The sequence below is a fragment of the Rana temporaria genome, chromosome 11 (genome assembly GCF_905171775.1).
Source record: "Rana temporaria chromosome 11, aRanTem1.1, whole genome shotgun sequence".
Taxonomy (NCBI): Eukaryota; Metazoa; Chordata; class Amphibia; order Anura; family Ranidae; genus Rana; species Rana temporaria.
In genome coordinates, this window is record NC_053499.1 from 916,662 (window position 1) to 935,730 (window position 19,069).

Consider the following 19,069-nt stretch of genomic DNA (forward strand, 5'->3'; position numbering starts at 1 on the left):
AATGAGCATTTCTACGGGCGTTTTTTTCGCTTTAATCCGTTCTGTGAAATAGAACATTTCACCCAGGCAGAAGATAAAAAAAAATCTACAAACAAAGCAACAAGTGATGAAAGAGATGATCATTTTTCCTATCGGCTAAAATAAAAAACGTCAAAGTTCAAAAACGTCGGACGACGCTGTATGCAAACGGGCGAAAAGGGGGGGATTCGCACGACAAAACGTCGGGGAAAAACGACCAAAAACGCTACGCTCAGGTGTGAATGCAGACTCAAAAAAAGCGGAAAGCGGAGGCACGGAATGGCGTTCTGTCCTGCGTCCAAGCGGAGATAGATAGATATTGGTAAATAGAGAGAGAAAGAGAGAGATATTGATGGATAGATAGATATATATTGATGGATTCTCTCTCTTTTAAAACAAAGAGCTCTTAAAAATTCAGGCATTACACATTTGAAGCGGATTTCATGACACATTCCCCCGCGCGTTTCGTCCTTAATTTACACTGGCTCCCAATACAGCCGCACAAAAAAAAAAAAGAGAGTGGACGGAATGGCTTTCTGTCCCACGTCCAAGCGGAGATAGATAGATAGATAGATATTGATGGATAGATAGATAGATAGATAGATAGATAGATAGATAGATAGATAGATAGATAGAGAGATAGAGAGATAGATAGATAGATAGATATTGATGGATAGATAGATAGATAGATAGATAGATAGATAGATAGATATTGATGGATAGATAGATAGATAGATAGATAGATAGATAGATAGATAGATAGATAGATAGATAGATAGATAGATAGATATTGATGGATAGATAGATATATAGATAGATAGATAGATAGATAGATAGATAGATAGATAGATAGATAGAGAGATAGATAGATATTGATGGATAGATAGATAGATAGATAGATAGATAGATAGATAGATATTGATGGATAGATAGATAGATAGATAGATAGATAGATAGATAGATAGATATTGATGGATAGATAGATAGATAGATAGATAGATAGATAGATAGATAGATAGATAGATAGATAGATAGATATTGATGGATAGATAGATAGATAGATAGATAGATAGATAGATAGATAGATAGATAGATAGATATTGATGGATAGATAGATATATAGATAGATAGATAGATAGAGAGAGAGATAGATAGATATTGATGGATAGATAGATAGATAGATAGATAGATAGATAGAGAGATAGATAGATAGATAGATAGATAGATAGAGATAGATAGATAGATAGATAGATAGATAGATAGATAGATAGATAGATAGATAGATATTGATGGATAGATAGATATATAGATAGATAGATAGATAGATAGATAGATAGAGAGATAGATAGATATTGATGGATAGATAGATAGATAGATAGATAGATAGATAGATAGATAGATAGATATTGATAGATAGATAGATAGATAGATAGATAGATAGATAGATAGATAGATAGATAGATAGATAGATAGATAGATATTGATGGATAGATAGATAGATAGATAGATAGATAGATAGATAGATAGAGAGAGAGATAGATAGATATTGATGGATAGATAGATAGATAGATAGAGAGATAGATAGATAGATAGATAGATAGATAGATAGATAGATAGATAGATAGATAGATAGATAGATAGATAGAGATAGATAGATATTGATGGATAGATAGATAGATAGATAGATAGATAGATAGATAGATAGATAGATAGATAGATAGATAGATAGATAATGAGAGAGAGAGATTTTGATGGATAGAGAGAGAGAGAGAAATTGATTCTCTCTCTTTTAAAAACAAAGAGCTCTTAAAAATTCAGGCATTACATTTGAAGCGGATTTCATGACACATTCGACCCCACGCGTTTCGTCCTTAATTTACACGGGCTCCCATTATGGTGACACACAGGGGGGGAAAAAGAGCAGACGCTGGAGGTTTTCTGTCCCATGTCCAAGTGGATATCGATAGATAGATAGATAGATAGATAGATAGATAGATAGATAGATAGATAGACGATAGATAGATAGATAGATAGATAGACGATATATAGATAGATAGACGATAGATAGATAGATAGATAGATAGATAGATAGATAGATAGATAGATAGATAGATAGATAGATAGATTCTCTCTTTTAAAATATATAACAAAATAGATACAGTAGATATTGATGGATGGATTCTCTTGCTTTTAAAATAAGGAGCTCTAAAAAATTCAGGCGTTACATTGGAAGCAGATTGCGGGACACATTCACTCCTGCGCTTTTCGTCCTTAATTACATGGGCTCCCAATATGGCGGCATGCGGGGGAAAAAACGGACGCCGGAGGTTTTCTGTCCCATGTCCAAGTGGATAATCGATGGATACATAGATAGATAGATAGTTATCTAAGAGTTCTTAAATATTCAGGTGTTACATTGGAAGCGTGACGCATTTTCCCCCGCGCTTTGCGTCTTTAATTTACACAGGCTCCCAATATGGCGGCACAATAAAAAAGAAAAAAAAGCAGACATCGGAAGTACGGAATGGCTTTCTGTGCCGTGTCCAATCGTATATCGATGGTAAGAGGGCTCTACAAAGTATTGACTCCGGGGGGCGCCATACAAATGCCCCTCCCCCCCCCCCACACACACACTTTTCACAGATTTATTTGTATAATTTTCCTTCCACTTCACAATTATGTGACATTTTGTGTCTCTCACATAAGATCCCAATAAAATACATTTACGTTTTTGGTTGTAACCTGAGAACATGTGGGGAAGGGGTGTGAATACTTTTTTCCAGGCACTGTATATAGAGGGGTGTGAATACTTTTTCCTGGCGCTGTATATAGAGGGGTGTGAATACTTTTTCCTGGCGCTGTATATAGAGGGGTGTGAATACTTTTTCCAGGCGCTGTATACAGAGGGGTATGAATACTTTTTCCAGGCGCTGTATACAGAGGGGTGTGAATACTTTTTCCAGGCGCTGTATATAGAGGGGTGTGAATACTTTTTCCAGGCGCTGTATATAGAGGGGTGTGAATACTTTTTCCTGGCGCTGTATATAGAGGGGTGTGAATACTTTTTCCAGGCACTGTACATAGAGGGGTATGAATACTTTTTCCAGGCTCTGTACATAGAGGGGTGTGAATACTTTTTCCAGGCGCTGTATATAGAGGGGTGTGAATACTTTTTCCAGGCGCTGTATATAGAGGGGTGTGAATACTTTTTCCTGGCGCTGTATATAGAGGGGTGTGAATACTTTTTCCAGGCACTGTACATAGAGGGGTATGAATACTTTTTCCAGGCTCTGTCTATAGAGGGGTATGAATACTTTTTCCAGGCTCTGTCTATAGAGGGGTGTGAATACTTTTTCCAGGCACTGTATACAGATATTAATAGTTAGATATTGACGGATGGATTATTTCTCTTTTCATATTCAGGCGTTATATTCTAAGTGGATGGCGTGACGCATTCGCCCCCGCGCTTTTTCGCCTTTAATTCACATGGGCTCCCATTACGGCGGCACAATAATAAAATAAAGTGGGCGGCGGCGGCGGCACGGAACGGCTTTCTGTCCCGGGTCCAAACGTAAAATGGAAAGCTGAGGCCCGTCCAAGCCGAGGGGCCGCCCGCCGGAGTCGCTAAGAGTACTTCGGAGAATTACAATCGCTATTTCGATACAAATGATACTTTTTCAGGCGGATTATTTTACAGAGGAGCGGCACAGATGTGCGAACACACGAGGGGGGGGAGGGGGGGGGGTCACGTGACCGCAGCCGCAATGTGACATGACAGAAAAATATTCTTCCATTTTAATAAGCAGTATAATGAATTATTGTCACTTCAAAAGTAACTTTCAGTATTTCTGTATCTTTCCACTTTTCTTTTCAATGTCCTTATTTCTTCTGAGAAATCCTCACTTCCTGTTCTTCTGTCTGTAACTCCACACAGTAATGCGAGGCTTTCTCCCTGGTGTGAAGAAAGCCTCCTGAGGGGGGAGGGGGCGAGCAGGAGGGTCAGGACACTCTCTACTTTGCAGATAGAGAAAGGAGCTGTGTGTTAGCGGGCGTCCTGACTCTCCTGCTCACCCCCTCAAGAGGCTTTTTCCACACCAGGGAGAAAGCCTCGCATTACTGTGTGGAGTTACAGACAGAAGAACAGGAAGTGAGGATTTCTCAGAAGAAAGAAGGACATTGGAAGGATGAGGTAAGTGAAGGAGGACGGCACTGAGGTAAGTGAAGGAGGACGGCACTGAGGTAAGTGAAGGAGGACGGCACTGAGGTAAGTGAAGGAGGACTGCACTGAGGTAAGTGAAGGAGGACGGCACTGAGGTAAGTGAAGGAGGACGGCACTGAGGTAAGTGAAGGAGGACGGCACTGAGGTAAGTGAAGGAGGACGGCACTGAGGTAAGTGAAGGAGGACGGCACTGAGGTAAGTGAAGGAGGACGGCACTGAGGTAAGTGAAGGAGGACGGCACTGAGGTAAGTGAAGGAGGACGGCACTGAGGTAAGTGAAGGAGGACGGCACTGAGGTAAGTGAAGGAGGACGGCACTGAGGTAAGTGAAGGAGGACTGCACTGAGGTAAGTGAAGGAGGACTGCACTGAGGGAAAGGAAGATATTTAGGGGGGGGGAATGTTTCCTTTACAACCCCTTTAAGAGGAAGTTTCTTTCCAGTCTGAACTTCTACAAACGTCGATCACTATGACACATGACAGAGCCCAACGCCGGCAGAGAAAAATGAAAACATATGTGTGAGATTACTGACCACACCGAGCATCTTTCCTTCTTCCTCTACGCTCTGGATAGTGGGGGAGAGGAGAGAAGGACGGCTCTGGGATGCCGGAGATGAGGACTGGCCCCGGGGCCCTGGGCCCCCTTCCCCCCCCCCCATTTGGAGGCAGTTGCACTAATTACGACTCCATATCACCCCCCCCCCCTGGACCCTCTGACCCCATATCACACCCCCCGGAACCCTCCGACTCCATATCACACCCCCCAGAACCCTCCGACTCCATATCACACCCCCCCGGAACCCTCCGACTCCATATCACACCCCCAGGACCCTCCGACTCCATATCACACCCCCCGGAACCCTCCGACTCCATATCACACCCCCGGAACCCTCCGACTCCATATCACACACCCCTCCCCCCGGACCCTCCGACTCCATATCACACCCCCAGGACCCTCCGACTCCATATCACACCCCCCGGACCCTCCGACTCCATATCACCCCCCGGGAACCCTCCGACTCCATATCACACACCCCCGGACCCTCCGACTCCATATCACACCCCCCGGAACCCTCCGACTCCATATCACACCCTCCGGAACCCTCCGACTCCATATCACCCCCCGGGAACCCTCCGACTCCATATCACACCCCCCGAACCCTCCGACTCCATATCACCCCCCGGAACCCTCCGACTCCATATCACACACCCCTCCCCCCGGACCCTCCGACTCCATATCACACACCCCTCCCCCCGGACCCTCCGACTCCATATCACACACCCCTCCCCCCGGACCCTCCGACTCCATATCACACACCCCTCCCCAATATAAAGTATAGGAAGGCTTTGCTACCAAACCCCTTAAATGCAGCCAAGAACCAAATCAAGAAATATTGGCCCATCCAGAGAGGAATGAAGAATGGAGAAGAGGATGGAAGAGATCTCCATCCTGGGAAGAGCCAATCACAGGTGACAGAATATGGACAAGTCGTCACACTTTAAAAATTCTGACTCCTGTAGAACATCTTCTATCAGAGACTTCTATCAGTTCAGGAGCTGAGGCCTGCCGGAGAACAGGTGACTCCTCCGAGCGCGCAGAGAGTCTTAATCCCCTCCCAACCCCCCACCGTGCCGCTTTGTGTTTGTAATTATATGTATACTGGGTGAAGGTTTGTTCTGACGATCCGGGGCGTCCAAATCCGAGGAGAAACTCCCAGCATGTTCAATCCCGGGAAAAACTAACGTATCGTGGCCAATCTTTACTGTGACCACACACATTACTACGGATATCTCTCTCACCATTCATATAACAAATGATACTAAAACAGAGAGGAGAGGAGGAGGAAGAAAATAGGGAAAGGAGGAGAAGAGGAGGGGAGAGGATGAGGAAGAAGATAGGGAAAGGATAGGAAAAGGAAGAGAAGAGGAGGGGAGAGGAAGGGGCAACAGGAAGGGAACGGGGAAGAGGAAGAAAATTGGAAAGGAAAAGGAAGAGACACAGAGGAAGACAAGGAGAACAAGGAGAGGAAGAGAAGAAAAAAAGGAAGATGGGAAGAGGAGAAGAAGACGACGAGTAGAAGAAAAGAAGAAGCAGGAGAGGAAGAGGAATCGGAGAGGAGAAGAGAAGAGAGGGGAGGAAAATTAAGAAAAGAAGGAAAAGGGGAGGGAGAGGAAGAAGAGGGGAAAAGCAAAGAAAGAGGAGAGGAAGAGGATAGAAGAAGAAGAGGAAGATGAGCGGAAGAGGAAAGGAATAGAACGAGAAAAAAAGGTGAAAGGGAAGGAAAAGTAAGAAAAGAAAGAAAAGGCAGAGGAAGAGGGTGATGGAAGAAGAGGGGAAAAGTAAAGAAAGAGGAGAGGAAGAGGAGATAAAAAGATGAGGAAGGGAAGAGCAGAGAAAAAAAAAGAGGAAGGGAAGAGCAGAGAAAAAAAAGAGGAAGGGAAGAGCAAGGCAAGAGGAGAGGAAAAAAAGAGAAAGGGAAGAGGAGAGGAAAAGAAGAGAAAGGGAAGAGGAGAGGAAAAGAAGAGAAAGGGAAGAGGAGAGGAGAGGAAAAGAAGAGAAAGGGAAGATGAGAGGAAAAGAAGAGAACGGGAAGAGGAGAGAGTAGTGGGAAAAAAAGAGAAAGGGAAGAGGAGAGGAAAAGAAGAGAAAGGGAAGAGGAGAGGAAAAGAAGAGAAAGGGAAGAGGAGAGGAAAAAAAGAGAAAGGGAAGAGGAGAGGAGAGGAAAAGAAGAGAAAGGGAAGATGAGAGGAAAAGAAGAGAACGGGAAGAGGAGAGAGTAGTGGGAAAAAAAGAGAAAGGGAAGAGGAGAGGAAAAGAAGAGGATGAGGGAGAGGAGGAGAGGAGAATCAAGAAATGAAGAGGGAAAGGAAGAAGAGGGGAAAAGCAAAGAAAGAGGAGGGGAAGAGGATAGAAAAAGAAAAGGCAGAAAGAGGAGAGGAAGATGAAGAGGAGACAAAGAGGATATCAAGAGGAAGAGGAGAGGAAAAGAAAAGAAAAGGAAGGGAAGAGGAGAGGAAAAGAAGATGAAGGGAAGAGGAGAGGAAAAAAAGAGGAAGGGAAGAGAAGAGGAAGAGGGAGAGGAGGAGAGGAAAAAGAAAAGGAAGAGGAAGAAGAGGGAAAAAGCAAAGAAAGGTGAGAGGAAGAGGAGAGAAAAATGAAGAGGAGAGGAAGAAATAAGAAAAAGAAGGAAGAAAGAAGGAGGAGAGGAAGAGAAGAGAAAGAGGAAGAGAGGAGAATTAGGAAAAAAAGAAAGAATGGAAGAGGAAGAAGAAGAAGAGGGGAAAAGCAAAGAAAGGGAAGAAGAGGAAGAAGAAGAGGAGAAGACTGGAGAGAAGAGGCACGAGGCTCATATTCTAGGAAGGTTCTACAGATCTTCTCACACACTGTACAATGTATCAGAGTTCAGTTTTGAAAAGCCATTCCAGACCTCAAAAAAAAAAAAAGAAGAAGAAAAGAGAAGAGAATTTCCCTGAGTGCGGACAGTTGAGCGCGGACGGTTGAGCGCGGACGGTTGAGCGCTCGCTGAATCCTGCCAGATTGGTGGGAGCGCAGAAGAGGAGAGGGAATCTATAGATGGAATTAATGTTCCCCGGCACTATTAACATTCTCTAATTTGTCTGGTTATTTAATAACCTGCCATTGTGCCGTCTCCTCGGGGAGGGAAGGGGTTAATTACGCTTTTCCTTCCCTGGGACTCCGGGCGCTGTACGCGAGGCTCCAACGATGACAAAGATTATAAATTACACTCATTAACCCAACATGATTATCATATGGAGATTATCCGTGTACCTGTCACTTAGCCGTGTCCCCTGGATCACCATTTACACACAACTCCCCGTCCTACGTCTCCAATCAATTACCGCCACTCCTGGCACACCGCGCTCACTGCCGGCTGTCAGATATTATTACTTACTGAGAGCGCCAGATACTTCCACCATGGCCGCGCCTGACTATGTCCGTCTATGCAGGGAACGCACTTCGTGCTTCCATAGTGATAATAGAAACTTTGTATCGTCTTCAATTGGAATACATTTGTATCTGTGGCGTAATTCTTCAATCTCACAACAATTTACTTATTTCCATGGAAATGGTGGAAATCCTTCCGTGTGTGGAAACCCCAGCCAAGAATCCAGACACATCGCATGGCCACCACATCGCATGGCCACCAATAGGACCATTCCAGAGGTTCCAGAACAAGCTATTCTAAGATCCGAGGCCTGGCAACTTTCATCTACCCAAAGAGCGCCAACTGTCCCACCAGTGTGATAATGAGCCCCACCCCTTCATTATCACCTATAATACTTCTACCAGAGACCCTCACCAGCCCCCGGCCTGGAGATGAGAAAAGGGCTCAGTGATGCCGATAAAGCAGAAAGATAGAGAAAGCATGAAATAAGGGGGGAAAGGGAGGTGGTCATGGATGGGGGCACAATGCTGGAGATGGAGAGAGTTAGGGGACACAATGCTGGAGATGGTCAGAGTTGGGGGACACAATGCTGGAGATGGTCAGAGTAGGGGGACACAATGCTGGAGATGGTCAGAGTAGGGGGACACAATGCTGGAGATGGACAGAGTTGGGGGACACAATGATGGAGATGGTCAGAGTAGGGGGACACAATGCTGGAGATGGTCAGAGTTGGGGGACACAATGCTGGAGATGGACAGAGTTGGGGGACACAATGATGGAGATGGACAGAGTTGGGGGGACACAATGCTGGAGATGGACAGAGTTGGGGGACACAATGATGAATATGGACAGAGTTGGGGGACACAATGATGGAGATGGTCAGAGTAGGGGGACACAATGCTGGAGATGGTCAGAGTTGGGGGACACAATGATGGAGATGGTCAGAGTTGGGGGACACAATGATGGAGATGGTCAGAGTAGGGGGACACAATGCTGGAGATGGACAGAGTTGGGGGACACAATGCTGGAGATGGTCAGAGTTGGGAGACACAATGATGGAGATGGTCAGAGTTGGGGGACACAATGCTGGAGATGGACAGAGTTGGGGGGGACACAATGCTGGAGATGGTCAGAGTTGGGGGACACAATGCTGGAGATGGTCAGAGTTGGGGGACACAATGCTGGAGATGGACAGAGTTGGGGGACACAATGATGGAGATGGACAGAGTTGGGGGACACAATGATGGAGATGGACAGAGTTGGGGGACACAATGCTGGAGATGGTCAGAGTTGGGGGACACAATGATGGAGAGAGTTGGGGGGCACAATGTTGAATATGGACAGAGTTGGGGGGCACAATGCTGGAGATGGACAGAGTTGGGGGACACAATTCTGGAGATGGACAGAGTTGGGGGACACAATGCTGGAGATGGTCAGAGTTGGGGGACACAATACTGGAGATGGTCAGAGTTGGGGGACACAATACTGGAGATGGTCAGAGTTGGGGGACACAATACTGGAGATGGCCAGAGTTGGGGGACACAATACTGGAGATGGTCAGAGTTGGGGGACACAATACTGGAGATGGCCAGAGTTGGGGGACACAATGCTGGAGATGGACAGAGTTGGGGGGCACAATGCTGGAGATGGACAGCGTTGGGGGAGGGGGCACAATGCTGGAGATGGACAGAGTTGGGGGAGGGGGCACAATGCTGGAGATGGACAGAGTTGGGGGAGGGGGCACAATGCTGGAGATGGACAGAGTTAGGGGGCACAATGCTGGAGATGGTCAGAAAAAGGGGACACAATTCTGGGGCTGGTCACAAATGGCGACACAGTGGTGGAGTTAGAGACGGGGACACAGATAGATAGTCTCTATTATCATCCAGATCCCCAGAGATATCTCTGCTCCACCTTCCTTATATCTGAAGTATTGATCTATTGGAAGACGTGTCATATTAGGCCATTAAATCAACAGATCAATACTGAGATCTGCAGGTTCACACACACGAGCTGCGCACCGATACATTGTTCTTATTATTATTTCCTACGCAAGAAAAGTCGGAGCTGTCGGCGGATTTCTGGGAGGGGGTGTCACGCCCGTACCACCAGCGCTAAACACGAACATTTCCATCATGGAGTAAGCCGATCGCTCTCAGTTCATAATTCACACAAATCGATTTATCTCTCCCCTATGGCGCAGTTTGGACGGAGCGCGCTCTCTCTCCCTCTCCCTCTCTCTCTCTTGCTCTCTCCCTCTCTCTCTTGCTCTCTCCCTCTCTCTCCCTCTCTCCCTCTCTCTCTCCCTCTCTCTCTCTCTCTCTTGCTCTCTCCCTCTCTCTCTTGCTCTCTCCCTCTCTCCCTCTCTCTCTCCCTCTCTCTCTCTCTCTCTTGCTCTCTCCCTCTCTCCCTCTCTCTCTTGCTCTCTCCCTCTCTCCCTCTCTCTCGCGCTCTCTCTCTCCTTCTCTCTCTTGCTCTCTCCCTCTCTCTTGCTCTCTCTCTCATTCTCTCTCTCTCGTTCTCTCTCTCTCTCGTTCTCTCTCTCTCTCGTTCTCTCTCTCTCTCTCGTTCTCTCTCTCTCTCTCGTTCTCTCTCTCTCTCGTTCTCTCTCTCTCTCGTTCTCTCTCTCTCTCGTTCTCTCTCTCTCTCTCGTTCTCTCTCTCTCTCGTTCTCTCTCTCTCTCTCGTTCTCTCTCTCTCTCGTTCTCTCTCTCTCTCTCGTTCTCTCTCTCTCTCGTTCTCTCTCTCTCTCTCGTTCTCTCTCTCTCTCGTTCTCTCTCTCTCTCTCGTTCTCTCTCTCTCTCTCGTTCTCTCTCTCTCTCGTTCTCTCTCTCTCTCGTTCTCTCTCTCTCTCGTTCTCTCTCTCTCTCCTTCTCTCTCTTGCTCTCTCCCTCTCTCTTGCTCTCTCTCTCGTTCTCTCTCTCTCGTTCTCTCTCTCTCTCGTTCTCTCTCTCTCTCGTTCTCTCTCTCTCTCTCTCGTTCTCTCTCTCTCTCGTTCTCTCTCTCTCGTTCTCTCTCTCTCGCTCCCTCTCTCCCTCTCGCTCCCTCTCTCCCTCTCGCTCCCTCTCTCTCTCTCTCTCTCTCTCTCCCTCTCTCGCTCCCTCTCTCGCTCCCTCTCTCGCTCGCATGTAAATGAAACTTTGTCACGTTATAAATCTGGAGAGATGACGGAACAAAAGACCGACAGCAAGACTCGCCGTCATCGCTGCACAAGGGCAGAAAAGTGTGCCGAGCACAGCGCGGGGCCCCCGAGGGCCAAATTCTCCAGCTCCAATTATCCCACCTACTCCTTCACATTTTCCAAAATCTTATCCCAAATCACGCCGGGACCCTCCGCCTTCTCATTTCCTGTTATTGATGGTTATTGAATGTGAGAGCCGTGCGGGGGAGAGACGAGGACCTATTACACAGCGCGATGATGTCATTGCTGCGCCGCACAAGTCTCTGCGCTTCTTTATTCTGTCATTATTAGAGCCCAAAAGATCCGGAGTCAGCAAATCCCAACTTCTATTCCGGGACAGAGACTCAACCCAACCCGGGATTTATCATTTATATCTCCTTTCTATAACTCTCCTCTCCTGATATACTCTGCTGGAGGACTCTGCTCCTTCCTCTATAACTCTCCTCTCCTGATATACTCTCCTGGAGGACTCTGCTCCTTCCTCTATAACTCTCCTCTCCTGATATACTCTCCTGGAGGACTCTGCTCCTTCCTCTCTAACTCTCCTCTCCGGATATACTCTGCTGGAGGACTCTGCTCCTTCCTCTATAACTCTCCTCTCCGGATATACTCTGCTGGAGGACTCTGCTCCTTCCTCCAGAACTCTCCTCTCCTGATATACTCTGCTGGAGGACTCTGCTCCTTCCTCTATAACTCTCCTCTCCCGATATACTCTGCTGGAGGACTCTGCTCCTTCCTCCAGAACTCTCCTCTCCTGATATACTCTGCTGGAGGACTCTGCTCCTTCCTCTATAACTCTCCTCTCCGGATATACTCTGCTGGAGGACTCTGCTCCTTCCTCCAGAACTCTCCTCTCCTGATATACTCTGCTGGAGGACTCTGCTCCTTCCTCTATAACTCTCCTGATATACTCTGCTGGAGGACTCTGCTCCTTCCTCTATAACTCTCCTGATATACTCTGCTGGAGGACTCTGCTCCTTCCTCTATAACTCTCCTCTCCTGATATACTCTGCTGGAGGACTCTGCTCCTTCCTCTATAACTCTCCTCTCCTGATATACTCTGCTGGAGGACTCTGCTCTTTCCTCTATAACTCTCCTCTCCTGAAATACTCTGCTGGAGGACTCTGCTCCTTCCTCTATAACTCTCCTCTCCTGATATACTCTGCTGGAGGACTCTGCTCCTTCCTCTATAACTCTCCTCTCCTGAGATACTCTGCTGGAGGACTCTGCTCCTTCCTCTATAACTCTCCTCTCCTTATATACTCTGCTGGAGGACTCTGCTCCTTCCTCTATAACTCTCCTCTCCTGATATACTCTGCTGGAGGACTCTGCTCCTTCCTCTATAACTCTCCTCTCCTGAAATACTCTGCTGGAGGACTCTGCTCCTTCCTCTATTCCTCTCCTCTCCTGATATACTCTGCACTGCTGGAGGACTCTGCTCCTTCCTCTATAACTCTCCTCTCCTGATATACTCTGCTGGAGGACTCTGCTCCTTCCTCTATAACTCTCCTCTCCTGAGATACTCTGCTGGAGGACTCTGCTCCTTCCTCTATAACTCTCCTCTCCGGATATACTCTGCTGGAGGACTCTGCTCCTTCCTCTATAACTCTCCTCTCCTGATATACTCTGCTGGAGGACTCTGCTCCTTCCTCTATAACTCTCCTCTCCGGATATACTCTGCTGGAGGTCTCTGCTCCTTCCTCTATAACTCTCCTCTCCTGATATACTCTGCTGGAGGACTCTGCTCCTTCCTCAATAACTCTCCTCTCCTGATATACTCTGCTGGAGGACTCTGCTCCTTCCTCTATAACTCTCCTGATATACTCTGCTGGAGGACTCTGCTCCTTCCTCTATAACTCTCCTCTCCTGATATACTCTGCTGGAGGTCTCTGCTCCTTCCTCTATAACTCTCCTCTCCTGATATACTCTGCTGGAGGACTCTGCTCCTTCCTCAATAACTCTCCTCTCCTGATATACTCTGCTGGAGGACTCTGCTCCTTCCTCTATAACTCTCCTCTCCTGATATACTCTGCTGGAGGACTCTGCTCCTTCCTCTATAACTATCCTCTCCGGATATACTCTGCTGGAGGACTCTGCTCCTTCCTCTATAATCTCCTCTCCTGATATACTCTGCTCTGCTGGAGGACTCTGCTCCTTCCTCTATAATCTCCTCTCCTGATATACTCTGCTCTGCTGGAGGACTCTGCTCCTTCCCCTATAACTCTCCTCTCCTGCTATACTCTGCTGGAGGACTCTGCTCCTTCCCCTATAACCCTCCTCTCCTGATATACTCTGCTGGAGGACTCTGCTCCTTCCTCTATAACTCTCCTCTCCTGATATACTCTGCTGGAGGACTCTGCTCCTTCATCTATAACTCTCCTCTCCTGATATACTCTGCTGGAGGACTCTGCTCCTTCCTCTATAACTCTCCTCTCCTGATATACTCTGCTGGAGGACTCTGCTCCTTCCTCTATAACTCTCCTCTCCTGATATACTCTGCTGGAGGACTCTGCTCCTTCCTCTATAACTCTCCTCTCCTGAGATACTCTGCTGGAGGACTCTGCTCCTTCCTCTATAACTCTCCTCTCCTTATATACTCTGCTGGAGGACTCTGCTCCTTCCTCTATAACTCTCCTCTCCTGATATACTCTGCTGGAGGACTCTGCTCCTTCCTCTATAACTCTCCTCTCCTGATATACTCTGCTGGAGGACTCTGCTCCTTCCTCTATAACTCTCCTCTCCTGATATACTCTGCTGGAGGACTCTGCTCCTTCCTCTATAACTCTCCTCTCCTGATGTACTCTGCTGGAGGACTCTGCTCCTTCCTCTATAACTCTCCTGATATACTCTGCTGGAGGACTCTGCTCCTTCCTCTATAACTCTCCTCTCCTGATGTACTCTGCTGGAGGACTCTGCTCCTTCCTCTATAACTCTCCTGATATACTCTGCTGGAGGACTCTGCTCCTTCCTCTATAACTCTCCTCTCCTGATATACTCTGCTGGAGGACTCTGCTCCTTCCTCTATAACTCTCCAGAAATCTCTGTCCACCCTTCACACACACACAGATATCGATCTATAGAGGGAGAGGAGACTCTCGCCAGGCTGCGGTTGGACGGACACCGAAGATGGAAGCTGCGCTATTTATAGCGGGGTGTGCGTTGTTGTATCACACGCATTCTCTCGTGTTTCAGGTGTAACTTACAGTGTGACCCAATGGTCCCAAAACAGCCCAGTTCATATTATTGTCAATCGCTTTCAATATGACAAGACCGCACTTTAAATAGCAGCGCGCGGTTCCCATTGCCGCGTTCTTGGCGCCCGTCTCGGGTTACCGCCGTGCTGGCAGAACAATGATGGCTGACAAAACACCGGCGGGGTTGTTTCAGGTAAAATCCTGCGTCCCTCAGGCTGTATGAAGACATTAAAAAACGAGGGGTCCTTCTATCACCGGCCTGTCAGCGGAGCCGCGAGCGCCAATTAATCTCGGCGTGCCGAGTACCGGCGCTACAGAGCGGTAATAGGAGCCGTCAGCTGCAATTAATATCTCCGTACAGATTTACATGGCGCTCGCACACCTGTTATTACAATATTTGTTACATCACGGGCCCCCGAGAGCTCCACAGCGCCACTCTGTGAGCGTCCTCGGTCCGCACTGCCGCTCCTCCTCGGTTCGCACTGCCGCTCCTCCTCGGTCCGCACTGCCGCTCCTCCTCGGTCCGCACTGCCGCTGCTCCTCGGTCCGCACTGCCGCTCCTCGTTATGACGCAGCGAGGACGCGGGTGACGGCACCCGATGATGAGGATACAACGGCGCAGACAGATGTCCAGTGCCACCAAAAAAATCACACAATGACCGGACCAAGCTGGACCAATGTATCCATGTAGAACATTGCCCATGCCTGGAATTATTCTTCAAGGTAGTGGTGGTCAATTTTCTAGACATAGAGGGTCCCAGTTGTGGCCCCTGATATTCTTAGGGCCACACATAATATTCAGTATATGTAGTTCTATTTTGGATTGTCAAAGATGGGGGACACAATACTGGAGATGGTCAATGATGGGGGACACAAGGCTGGAGATGGTCAATGATGGGGGACACAATACTGGAGATGGTCAATGATGGGGGACACAAGGCTGGAGATGGTCAATGATGGGGGACACAATACTGGAGATGGTCAATGATGGGGGACACAAGGCTGAAGATGGTCAATGATGGGGGACACAAGGCAGGAGATGGTCAATGATGGGGGACACAAGGCAGGAGATGGTCAATGATGGGGGGACACAAGGCTGGAGATGGTCAATGATGGGGGACACAAGGCAGGAGATGGTCAATGATGGGGGACACAAGGCAGGAGATGGTCAATGATGGGGGACACAAGGCAGGAGATGGTCAATGATGGGGGGCACAAGGCTGGAGATGGTCAATGATGGAGGACACAAGGCTGGAGATGGTCAATGATGGAGGACACAATACTGGAGATGGTTAATGATGGGGGACACAAGGCTAGAGATGGTTAATGATGGGGACACAAGGCTGGAGATGGTGAATGATGGGGGACACAATACTGGAGATGGTCAATGATGGGGGACACAATACTGGAGATGATCAATGATGGGGGGCACAATACTGGAGATTGTCAATGATGGGGGACACAATACTGGAGATGGTCAATGATGGGGGACACAAGGCTGGAGATGGTCAATGATGGGGGACACAAGGCAGGAGATGGTCAATGATGGGGGACACAAGGCAGGAGATGGTCAATGATGGGGGACACAAGGCTGGAGATGGTCAATGATGAGGGACACAATACTGGAGATGGTCAATGATGGGGGACACAAGGCTGGAGATGGTCAATGATGGGGGGATACAATACTGGAGATGGTCAATGATGGGGGACACAAGGCTGGAGATGGTCAATGATGGGGGACACAAGGCTGGAGATGGTCAATGATGGGGACACAATACTGGAGATGGTTAATGATGGGGACACAATACTGGAAATGGTCAATGATGGGGGACACAAGGCTGGAGATGGTAAGAGATGGGAGACGCAAGGCTTTAGATGGTCAATGATGGGGGACACAAGGCAGGAGATGGTCAATGATGCGGGACACAAGGCAGGAGATGGTCAATGATGGGGGACACAAGGCAGGAGATGGTCAATGATGGGGGACACAAGGCAGGAGATGGTCAATGATGGGGGACAAAAGGCAGGAGATGGTCAATGATGGGGGACACAAGGCTGGAGATGGTCAATGATGGAGGACACAAGGCAGGAGATGGTCAATGATGGGGGACACAAGGCTGGAGATGGTCAATGATGGGGGACACAAGGCAGGAGATGGTCAATGATGCGGGACACAAGGCAGGAGATGGTCAATGATGCGGGACACAAGGCAGGAGATGGTCAATGATGGGGGACACAAGGCTGGAGAGGGTCAATGATGGGGGACACAAGGCTGGAGATGGTCATTGATGGGGAACACAATACAACCCAAAATTTGGGATTTTCTTTCACTTTCACTTTCAAACAGGACAAATAGGGAGGGGCGAATCTCCCAATTGGGGACACAGACAGCAATAAAAACCGGCGGGGGTTCTAATCCCTCCCCACTCCATCCAACACTAAGAAAAAGTTTTCCATTTCGCACACCTCCCAACTTTCTGAGATGGGAACGAGGGACACCTATCAGCAAACGTATGCAGGCATAGGACACACCCCTTGCCACGCCCTCTTAAAGGAGAATTGTACAAAAAAAACAAGATTTTTTTAAATCCACAACAACTTCTATTCCTTTATATCGGAATTTACAAATGCAGCAACTTAGAAATCAGATGAAAGATTTAGCGCCGGAAAACACATTTAGACAGATAAATAAAACGTTTTTTATATAGCATTTTATATACATCTATATAGATCAGACCAAAATGAGGGACTAATGAGGAGGAAAAGGGACAGAGGGACATTTCTCCAAATCAGGGGACAGACCCTCCAATTCCGGGGACAGTCCCTCCAATTCCGGGGACAGTCCCTCCAATTCCGGGGACAGACCCTCCAATTCCAGGGACAGTCCCTCCAATTCCAGGGACAGTCCCTCCAATTCCAGGGACAGACCCTCCAATTCCGTGGACAGACCCTCCAATTCCGTGGACAGACCCTCCAATTCCGTGGACAGCCCCTCCAATTCCAGGGACAGCCCCTCCAATTTCAGGGACAGCCCCTCCAATTTCAGGGACAGACCCTCCAATTCCAGGGACAGTCCCTCCAATTCCAGGGACAGTCCCTCCAATTCCAGGGACAGACCCTCCAATTCCGTGGACAGACCCTCCAATTCCGTGGACAGACCCTCCAATTCCGTGGACAGCCCCTCCAATTCCGTGGACAGCCCCTCCAATTCCGTGGACAGTCCATCGAATTTCAGGGACAGTCCATCGAATTTCAGGGACAGTCCATCGAATTTCAGGGACAGTCCATCGAATTTCAGGGACAGTCCATCGAATTTCAGGGACAGTCCATCGAATTTCAGGGACAGCCCCTCCAATTTCAGGGACAGCCCCTCCAATTTCAGGGACAGCCCCTCCAATTTCAGGGACAGCCCCTCCAATTTCAGGGACAGCCCCTCCAATTTCAGGGACAGCCCCTCCAATTTCAGGGACAGCCCCTCCAATTTCAGGGACAGCCCCTCCAATTTCAGGGACAGCGAATTTCAGGGACAGTCCATCGAATTTCAGGGACAGCCCCTCGAATTTCAGGGACAGCCCCTCGAATTTCAGGGACAGTCCATCGAATTTCAGGGACAGCGAATTTCAGGGACAGCCCCTCGAATTTCAGGGACAGTCCCTCGAATTTTAGGGACAGTCCCTCGAACTCTGGGGACAGTTGGGAGTGATGCCTTTAGTTCTACTTTCAGCGGATTGGCCGGACACTACACAGGCGTTATTAGGACCGGCTGACCAACCAATCAGACTCTATAGATTTCCCGGGCTGCACTGCCTCTGTATAAAAAGAAGGAACTACTTACAATTAGCGCAGGATAGCGGGCGGGTGGGCGGAGTCACTGGTGGGCGTCGGGTGAATTCATTAAACTGATCTGCAGGAAGAAGAGGAGAAGGAGATGAGAATGGCGACACATAGAATAGTACATAGAGCGGCGCACAGCGTTCCCAATCCCGCCTAGATCCGCCCTCCATGTCCCGCACTGAGGAGACCTAAATGTCAAGGGGTATGAATACTTTTTCAAGGCACTGTACATCCTGCAGATTTATGTTTTATATAAATGATGAAATGTTGGAGTATTGGAAGTATAGAGTGGAGTATATAGAGGGGAGTATATAGAGTGGAGTATATAGAGTGGAGTATATAGAGGGGAGTATATAGAGTGGAGTATATAGTGTGGAGTATATAGAGTGGAGTATATAGAGTGGGGTGAGTGGAGTGTATAGAGTGGAGTATATAGAGTGGAGTATATAGTGTGGAGTATATAGAGTGGAGTATACAGTGTGGAGTATATAGAGTGGAGTATATAGAGTGGAGTATATAGAGTGGAGTGTATAGAGTGGAGTATATAGAGTGGAGTATATAGAGTGGAGTATATAGAGTGGGGTATATAGAGTGGGGTATATAGAGTGAAGTATATAGTGTGGAGTATATAGAGTGGGGTATATAGAGTGGAGTATACAGTGTGGAGTATATAGTGTGGAGTATATAGAGTGGAGTATATAGAGTGGAGTATATAGTGT

General features: G+C 47.7%; 1 protein-coding gene across 1 annotated transcript in view; it reads right to left on the reverse strand.

Moving 5' to 3' along the window:
* The window catches only part of SOX6 (SRY-box transcription factor 6), a 326,771-nt gene extending 308,349 nt beyond the window's left edge, over nucleotides 1–18,422 (reverse strand). Inside the window, exon 1 of the mRNA XM_040328672.1 lies at nucleotides 18,352–18,422. The gene's annotated coding sequence lies outside the window, so the exon portion shown is untranslated. The remainder of the gene's footprint in view (nucleotides 1–18,351) is intronic.
* Nucleotides 18,423–19,069: the final 647 nt, after the last annotated feature.